Raw genomic sequence first — 9,821 nt, forward strand, 5'->3', positions numbered from 1 at the left:
TGGTATGCCTCTGCTTCCTTTGCCAGTAAGCTTGTTAAGAACTGACCAGAGCAGCTTTGAGGCGTCTGGACTCTTACAGGTGTCACTGATGGTTTCATAGTACTCACGCTCAGCTTTGCGAAGCTCTGAGGTGAGCCTGTTCTTACAGTTAGTGTAGATTTTCCAGTCCTCTGTCGTGTTGATATTGAAACCTTTTGCAGTCATTTTATTAATCCAGGATTTAAACAAACCAGCTCTCAAAATGAGTGCTGCACACTTATCACTTAAAGAAAACCTTTCAAAGCCTGTCTTTGTAATGTATTGCCACTATTTAATAACCGGAAATTGACGGACACTCACTATCCATTGTTTGATGGACAATGTGTGTAATTCTCTCCCCCTCATGTCCTACCAGATAAGTGTTAATTGGGTACTTTGCATTTGACAGAACTGACTTTGTGTGCATGCATATTGCACCTTTGGGTCACTCATTATGCTGCCTATTCTATGGTTGGTCATGGTTATTGTGTATCAGTATAGTGTAAGTGCAGTCTGAAGTAATAGTTTTAAGCATTGCCAGGAACCCCTATGCAGACCCTCTTTTCAGACTGGACAGGGTTTTCCGCCCCATTTCCCTGTCTGGACTGGACAGGGTTTTCCGAAAACCCTCTGGTGAGGAAGGGTCAAAGTCCAGTCTGCATGTTTGTACCTGACTTGCTGATGTGGCAGTCAGGCTGCCATGTTGTAATTTTGGATTTATCAGTCTTCTGAGCCAATATGACGGACACCTGAACACCATCAGGGATCCCAGAAATAGTTGACAATGTCTACAGATGAAGACTTCAGTCCAGGTATAATCTTAGGAATTGTATGATCTTTACCGGGGGAGGGCTGGTGCAGGGAGGGGGGGGGGGGTGGTTGTACTTGTCATTTATATTTTTTGGGGGGAGGTGGAGGCCCATTGGAGACCCAAATGTTTTGAGCCTTGGAGGGGGAAGGGATAGAAGGCATCCTTAGATTAGCTTATACAAATGCAATAGCCTCAGTGCCAGCAGAATTTTACCATGAAAATGTAGAAAATGGCATTTCAGAGGGTAAAAATTTCACAATTTCCTTGGACCAGACTGACTCTCATGCAACGTTTCACACCTTTGCCACTTTAAAAAACATGTTGGCGGATCCTCAATAACTTGAGCTGTAAACTTTGCGTACGTTTTGCTAGAAATGCCAGTAAACTTAGGGTCTGCCAGCAAAATTTCCTCCTTAAACTTAATGCAGGAAATGGCAGTTCAGAGGACCAAGATAGTTTCAAAAAATTTCTTTAGAGAGCATGCTCCTGCTCCCAGTCAATGTAAGGTATGCTTTGGGTAATCCACATGCCGCAAATTGAGTCAGGAATATTTTGCCCGCCCATTATTGATCAAAGAAGCAGAAGTTTGATTATTACCTTTGCCATGAAGGTTATGTTTTGGGTAGCGTTTGTTTGTGTGTTTGTATGTAGAAGACCAGCATAACTGGAGAATGCTGGCGCTTGGATGGATTTTATTGACATTTGGTATTGGGTAGGTTTTGACGAGACCTGGAAACAATTAGATTTTGGGCCCCCTATCGGCCTGTTATGGTACTGCAGCAAAACTTCCGGGTAAGACTGCAGTAGAACTTCTGGGTTTGATATCTCGAGTTCTGGACATGCTGACTGGCTATGGTTTTTGGTAGACAGCTCTTGATGCCGAAAGGGTGATGACACTCGTATAGGTCTGGGCCCCCTAGTGGCTTGTTTTCAATTGGAACTGCTGGGCAGTTTTTGTTTGTTTGATTTTCAGTTGTTTGCACCATTATTTATTCATGAGAAGCTCAAATCGGCCTTTTCATTGAGATCATGAGGGAGGTAAGGGTCAGATTACATTGAGTACTTAGTCTAATAGATCAACCTACATTGTTTTGTAATTATCACATAGTACATACATCGTACAAAACATATAGTAGGGTGAGAAGTGTTCATAGTCCGTGTCCATCCATTTTGGTCATTATGGTTACTTTAAGAGTCTCTTAAGGCAGGTCAGATTTGGAGCCGTATGTGTGTCTGGCAGTAGGTTGTTCCAGACACTTGGTGCACGGTAGGCTATTGATCTTCTGATGTTGGTTAGCAATGTTGATACAAGTTTTAACGTAAGAAGTTTGGTGTCCAGCATGGATCTTTGAAAGTGTGGATTGATGACACTCGTAATTCTCAGCCAATATATTATTTGAGATGGTTCCCAATTTCAAACATAGAGGTTAGCAGTCTCTCCATGAAATGTGTCATGGAGGTAATAACATATTTACTTATATTTTCAACTGCCAAGTTCAGCAGCATTTGTGTGTGTGTGTCTCTGTGTCTGTTCATGAAAAAAAATTACTCATTCATTTGTTTCACATTTGTTGTGTTGGTAGGGTGCAATAAAAACTGAGTACATTTTAGGCCCTCCAGCAACTTTCCTAGGTTACAACAGCAGTGGAACTTCCAGTTTTATATCTTGTGTTCCTGACAAGCTAATGTTCATCATTTGGGGTGTTTAACTCTTGTGCTCAGGAAGAAGTGACTGTTTTTTGGGCCTCCTTGCACAAGTTTTGAAGTTGTAGGGACATTTTTGTTAAACATTTCTGAGGAGGATGACTGGTAAGCAAGGAATGATAGATTTTCCTGATTTTGGTCTGTAGGTAGCTTAGACAAAGATGTACAAAATGAAATACATATTATGCTAATTAGGAGGTTATGTGCATAATTGATGACAATATTCTATCATTAGCAATTTTTCAATGTATCTCTTGTCCTGCACATGATATGGCTTGATGTTTGGGTGGAACCGTCCAGGAAACTTCATCATGAAATTTGGTGACTGAAACAAGGAGTGAGCAATTTCCCCCCTTACTCGTAGTGTGCTGGGCTCAAAATACTGGGCTTTTGTGCACCCAGGTGCACCCAAAATTGTGTAGAGTTGTGCACACAATGTTTTTCTGTGGGTGCACAAATGCACCCAAATATTCATGGGTTAAGATAATGTTAAACTAAAATGTAAAGATGTGTTGTTTGTCCGTCGAGTCGACGAGGACCGCTTAACTAATAAACACCATAATCTTGACATCTATGTGTTAAAAAGATAATAAAATGTCTGTCTTGTTAAAGAATTTAGAATTTGTGTTTATATTATAATTAAGATATGCTCCAAAACAGCATGCGTGCCAAGCCAATATTGAGTGGCGCACACTACTGGACTTCTGAGTTCCACAGGTAACTCTGGACTTGGGAACACTGACTGTCATGTGTTTAGAACATGACATCATTTGTTTCAGGAGTTTTTTTATACTTCTTATGATAACTGCTGGGACAAGAACATGTTAAATTCATGCATTTTCTTAACCTCACTGATCTCCATACCCACGTCGTCACAATCTCTGGATTGGCAAAATTTGGTATTACAATTCCTAGATGTCAGAAACAGCATGAAAATGTCAAAGCAAGTATCCCTTTGCAATTAGGTTATTCTGATAAATCTACTTTATTTTATGTGGAGCACCCAAAAATTTCCTAGGTTGGGTACGGTGCACCAGTGCACCTAATCCCCAAAAATGAATTCCGAGCCCTGATGCATGCAGACACATCTTAGAGTTGCAGCCAGTGTACAACAGAAGAGGATTTTTTTATTGCTATATCTAATCTGTCAAGATTGTCAAGATAACTGAATCAGACCACTGAAAGTAAAGTAAACTTTAAGGCACATTTTTTATCTTAATCTTAATCGATTGAGATGCCCTCTACACTTAGGCACGATTTAGACAGTTTTCCCCAACATATGGAGACGACATCTTGTCACCGACATCTTTTTCTCAGTGTCTAGATGGAAATGTAGATGCTGCACTCCAGATGTTGTATCTATATCTAATCTGTCAAGATTGTCAAGATAACTGAATCAGACCACTGAAAGTAAAGTAAACTTTAAGGCACATTTTTTATCTTAATCTTAATCGATTGAGATGCCCTCTACACTTAGGCACGATTTAGACAGTTTTCCCCAACATCTGCGAGACGACATCTTGTCACCGACATGTTTTTCTCAGTGTCTAGATGGAAATGTAGATGTTGCACTCCAGATGTTGGCAAAAGTTTCCCCCGACAGGTACGTAGTATTTGCCCGACAGGGCAGCAGGTGTCCCCAACAACTTCTGCATGTGTGTAGATGTATCCCGATAGCAGGAGGGCTCATTAGCATATAAGGCAGGCTCATAAGGCTGTACAGCTCAGGGCTCGAAATAGTTTTTTCTGCATACCTGCACTGGTGCATTGGAAATTACCTGCACTAGACAACTTTTACCTGCACCACTCTGAATTTAGGAAGTATGGATTATACTTCAATTGCTCAGGAACCATTGCTATTTTTTTCTTTTATACCTTACTTGTATATAGGTGATAACATTCATTGCAGCTAATAACAATCCACATATCTCTACATCATATGACATTTATGTATAAAACCCAGTAATATTACTGGACCAGTGCAGGTTAGGTGCAGGTAGACATCAGAAATATCTGCACAGCGCCAATTTTACCTGCACTAACCTGCATATGCAAATAGTATTTCAAGCCCTGCAGCTGTATCAGTTTGTGATACGAGCAACTACGACTGTGCAGTTGTACAACTCTTGTGCCACTCTGCTTCACTTAGTTTGTCAAGGATAAGTTGTGTTGCTCCCAAACGTACGTGGGACTCCTTGCATGATGCGAGATTGAGCGGCAAAGCGACTCGCCACCTCCGCCTTGATGAGGGCAGTGACGAGGAAAGCAGGGTTGATCATAGAGGGCCAGTGTCGTCATTCCTGATATTCTCATGTTTCAAAACATGCGAGAGAGATAAAGAGAGATTCTGACTTCTGAACATCATCTGATCTGTCATGAGCAGAAATGCTGAAAGTTCTGCCGCCATTTTGAAAATTGCGTGATATATTAATTATTATGACTGCAATCCAATTTTTTTAGGTGGTTCAGAGTCCGGTTGATTTGATTTTGATTTTGAAGACATAGTTGAACTAGGATCTCCCCCATGGCCAAATGGTTTTTTCAGCCTAACCCTTACTGAATATCCTACAGTTCCTTACCACATCATGATGCATTTGCATGTGTCTACACCATCGTCACGAGATAGACCGACGATGTTGTTCCGATGTTGCTCTTTTAATCCATGAAAGCTCTAAATCTACAGAGCAGGACCTCACACTGCCAACCTCTCCGTCACCTGACCCCCCTACTCCCTAGTCATGCGCAGTTAGCCCTGGGCATGCCTAAAAGTATTACAGTGACTCTGTCACAACCATTATACGTGTACAGTCAAACCTGTATTAGCGGCCACCTTTGCATAGCAGCCACCTGGCCATAGTTGCCACTTTTTGTCGGTCCCTTGGATTCGTAATAATTAAGAAATAGGCTTAACGGCCACCTGTCCAACGTGGCCACGGCCACACGATTTCTGGTCCCGTTGATACAGAAACAATATAATTGCAACCATACTGCAGCCTTATGTCACCCTGCACGAGTTTGAAATTGTAGTTTGCGAGGATTTGGAGTTTCTGACAAGGTCAATTTGGCGGTAGCAGAAGGTATGCATACCTTGAGCATTAAAGTGCAACTCTTTGTCGGTGAATTTACTGATCGAGACAATGTTACTTGGTGAGAAAGATTAGTGGGAACTGAAATCATGTGTAGCTTGCTCATGGTCCATTGATCAACATTTTCTCTATAGTGGCCACCTGTCTATAGTGGCCATATTTCTCCAGTCCCTTGAGTGGCCGCTATAGACAGGTTTGACTGTGCACCAGATCAAACCAAGCTACTGCATGGGTTTTTATGAAACATTTGCGTCTTGTGCACTAGACTTCAACTTCAGCAAGTTGATCAACTTATTTCTTCAAGTTACACATTCAATTAAATAGTGGCATCAGTAACTGTTACAGCATTTTTCAAATAAAACTAATACATACATGTATATAATCTAGATGCGTCAAACTTTGTAAAAAAGCAAAAAAGACATCTAGACACCCTTTGAGTCATGTTGTCCATTCTGTGTTGCCCCCAGAGATGAACCTGGACGCATTCTTCAGGGCTGTGGGGAAAGGTGATGTGCAGACTGTGAGGAGGGGACTGGAGGCTGGGGTGGACATCAACGCCAAAAGATACTTGGTAAGGGTACTGATGAAGGCAGGAGTTCTGATGCATCAATGTGATTTAACAGATGGACAGAATTGTAACAGACACAATATATTGTGGTGCAATTCTGTTTTCTATTAAGAAAAGCGTTGAGGATACATGTGTGAACTGCTGAAAAGGTATTTTTAAATACCTTTAAAAGGGTAGATAAATGAGTAATTCAAGCCAAACTACCTAATATATTTAGCAGAGCATGACATTGTGTGTTCTGCCAGTAACCTGCAGACTTGAAATATGTGATTTGATACATTTTGAGCAACATTTCTATAAATAAGTTTTATGTTTATACACTCAGCAGGAATTATTTCACACTTTCCCAAATATGAGTGACTTACTCGTAGTTAATCTGAAACCGCTGTCACCTTGTACTCCAGAGACCAGGGTGAAAGTGAATCATAAAAGATGTCACAATACCACTGATATTTATGTTTTAGATTTAATATTGATTATCATATAGCCAGGCAATGCAGACCAATCAGAAGACCCCATTACATGTTGGTTATGATGCCGTAACACATGGAAAATCATTCTTTCAATCCCCAGTTATTAAACAGTAATCATAATAAACGGGGTTTGAAAGAATTAACCAATCAGAAGGACAGATACACAGGACACTGACCAATCAGAATTTTGATAGATACACAAAACGACGAAATTTGATCTTTATCATGCCAACCCAACGAACTCAAGTTTATCAAAAGAAAATAGCAAAAGACGTGTCATTAATACACATCTGGTCAACAGCTTTACTTGTCAATTTGAACAAAAGAACCGCAAGCGCGCAACTAAAGGTTTTTTGATTTTCAACAACCATGTATGAGCGCAAGCATATAGTCGAGTAGTTCAAATCGAACTATGGTGCCCTTGGCAATACTGTAAAATGCCACTGTAAGTGAAATGGAAACAAGAACAACAATGCTTATATCTGTTTGGATAGGCTATATGATAATAGAATTAATGACCCACCCATGTGTTCCTCTGTGTAAATGGTGTCATAATGCCTGGTCCTTTGTTATAACCACCTCATAGTTCGATAGTTATAGTAAAACACCAGGCATTATGACACCATATACATGTACACCTCGGGCGGGGCAGGTCAGTAACCCTAGGCTTAATTAGTGTCCAGGTATGACTTTATAGTGGGGTTAAACTTGTTAACAGTCATCATGATAGATTGGTTTTAAACGCTGATCAGCGGCCGGGCAGAGCATTTGGTATTGGTACTTAACACAGCTGCCCTCCTCACTCACAAAAATAAATTTAAGGTATGAATAAACCAGATTATCTAAAAATTCTTTTAAATGATCTCTTACTTTTAAAGTGATAATCCATCTATTGATTTGATCATTGTATTTATATTTCAGCCATACCACAGGTATGGCTGAAATACAATGTATATTGTATTCGTATATAAATGTTTCTTCTTTCTTTCTTTCTCCTGTCAAATCTTCAAATTAATTCATCTCCGTTGTTCCTGGACCGAAGGACCTGAAATTTGGCAAAAAAGGTAGAGTGGGCAATGCCCTCGGAACTTTTTTTTCTTCATTTTTTTCATATCTGCCTTTTAAATGATTTTATTGAGGTTTTGATGTCATTTTTTACCAAAGCGGCCTCGGCTTTAGTGATAGTTGATTGAATTAATTAGCCAGCCAATCAGCGATGAGGAAGGCAAATGCTAATTAATCTTCATAAGCGGGGCCTTCCAATCCCGTATATCGGAAACACATGCATATTACGGCCTTACAGCTGCCATATGTCAGCCTGCGCCCGCGTTTAAAATTGTAGTTTGCGAGGATTTGGAGTTCAGACAGGGTCATTTGAGCGGTAGCGGAAGATACACATGCCTTGAACGCTGTACAAGTCTTTGTCATTGAATTTACCAACATTCCGCATGGCAATATCAATCATTTTCGGTAGATTTGACTTTCAAATTGGTAGGATTAGTTGAGACAATCGAGAAAATGTTACTTGGCGGAAAACGCAGGAAAATTGGCCAGTTTGTGTTTAGTTTTGATACGTAAGTTTGACAGTGGCGAGAATGATTATTTTCTCATCAATAGTAATTTCTCTTCAGAATTATTTGAACTGTAAATTTAAACAATTGGCTTACCTGTTGAATAAGATCAGTGGGTACTGAAATTATATGTAACTTATTGCTCTTAGTCAATAGATCAGCATTTTCTCTATAGTGGCCACCTGTCTATAGTTGCCACATTTCTATCACTGGACTGGAAAGAAAATTTATGTATTTTTTCCCGAATGTTGGTACTTCTAGTGTTTTTGTTGTTTTTTTACATAAACTTTGTACATTCAAATGCTTGCGAACATGGGTTTTTAACACAGACTGAAGGTAGACAGAAGGTGGACTTACTGCTGGCAAAAGGGGAGTTAGTCCCAGAATAAGTCCACCCCATGTTACCATGTCTAAGGGCTGTTGGTGTTAGCTTTGGTGGGCTATTATCCGCACTGAGTCCTTCACACTGATTAAGAGAGTAAGTCCATCTTCAGTCCCTATTATGTCCTGCTCATTAATCACCAGTGCTGGGAGAAGGCCCAGCACATGTGTAAGATGGGCCTGTCTGTTCTTTATCTCTGGGGCTCATCATGGGGTGACATCAATTTGTCATGCATCTTAGCTCAACTTACAGGAAGGTCCTGCAGAAGAAAACTATAGACTGTAAGTGTAACTTAGTGTGAGCTGAGTTAACATGGGCTGGTTCATCAAGTTGATCATAGTCTACAAATTAAACATTGCTACTTACATGACAATTGTTACAGAAAGGCCAATTATATAGAGAAATACCATGACCAGTAGCTGTTAGTGTCCTGGGGTTACAGATCACCTTTGATTACAGGCAAGACAGATGAGTTTTTAATAGCTGACTTGTACTGCTGAGGGAGGTCACAGAGAAGGAGAGCCCCTGCAATTGCTGGCTTTATTACATCTTCAAAAGTGTTCTTCTACAGGGTACCTTGATAATTATACAGATGCAAGTGCACTGTAATTGGATCAAGTTTCCGTTTTTCAAATATGATCAGCTATGATGAAAATCAAACCCCACCTGTGTACATTTTTACATGTATCTGATGTGCTCTGAACAATTTAACACTAACAGGCACAATCCAATCCTGGTGATTTCCTCCTTTTTACAGAATACATAACACTGCCAGCCAGGCACATAAGGGTAGAGACAGTGGTAGACTGTAGGTATCATTTGGAGTCAGCATTAATTTCGTGTGACCACTTCCACTGTATGCTGCCCAGGGACCCTGGAGTATCATGTTTACATGTGCCTACAATTTCCTTCAGTTCTGTGGAAAAGTCTCATACCTCCAGATTCTTGCAATTGGCTTATTTATATTTCATCATTTATTTAAAATATACTGTGGATTGGGAATGAAGCAACCTGTCTTCCATACTCATGTTCATCTTTGATAAACCTGATAGCAGTCTGAGTGTGAACTGACCTTTCAGTGACCTAGGCGTTGGTCCGCGACTTTCAACGTTGACTATGTTCTCTTGTGCCGGGAAAGGGAGTTTGCCGTGGAAGGGAGTTTGCTGTGGAAGGGAGTTTGCCGTGATAGCGAGTCTTCGGACGGGCCA

Source organism: Branchiostoma floridae, chromosome 5 (genome assembly GCF_000003815.2).
Source record: "Branchiostoma floridae strain S238N-H82 chromosome 5, Bfl_VNyyK, whole genome shotgun sequence".
NCBI lineage: Eukaryota > Metazoa > Chordata > Leptocardii > Amphioxiformes > Branchiostomatidae > Branchiostoma > Branchiostoma floridae.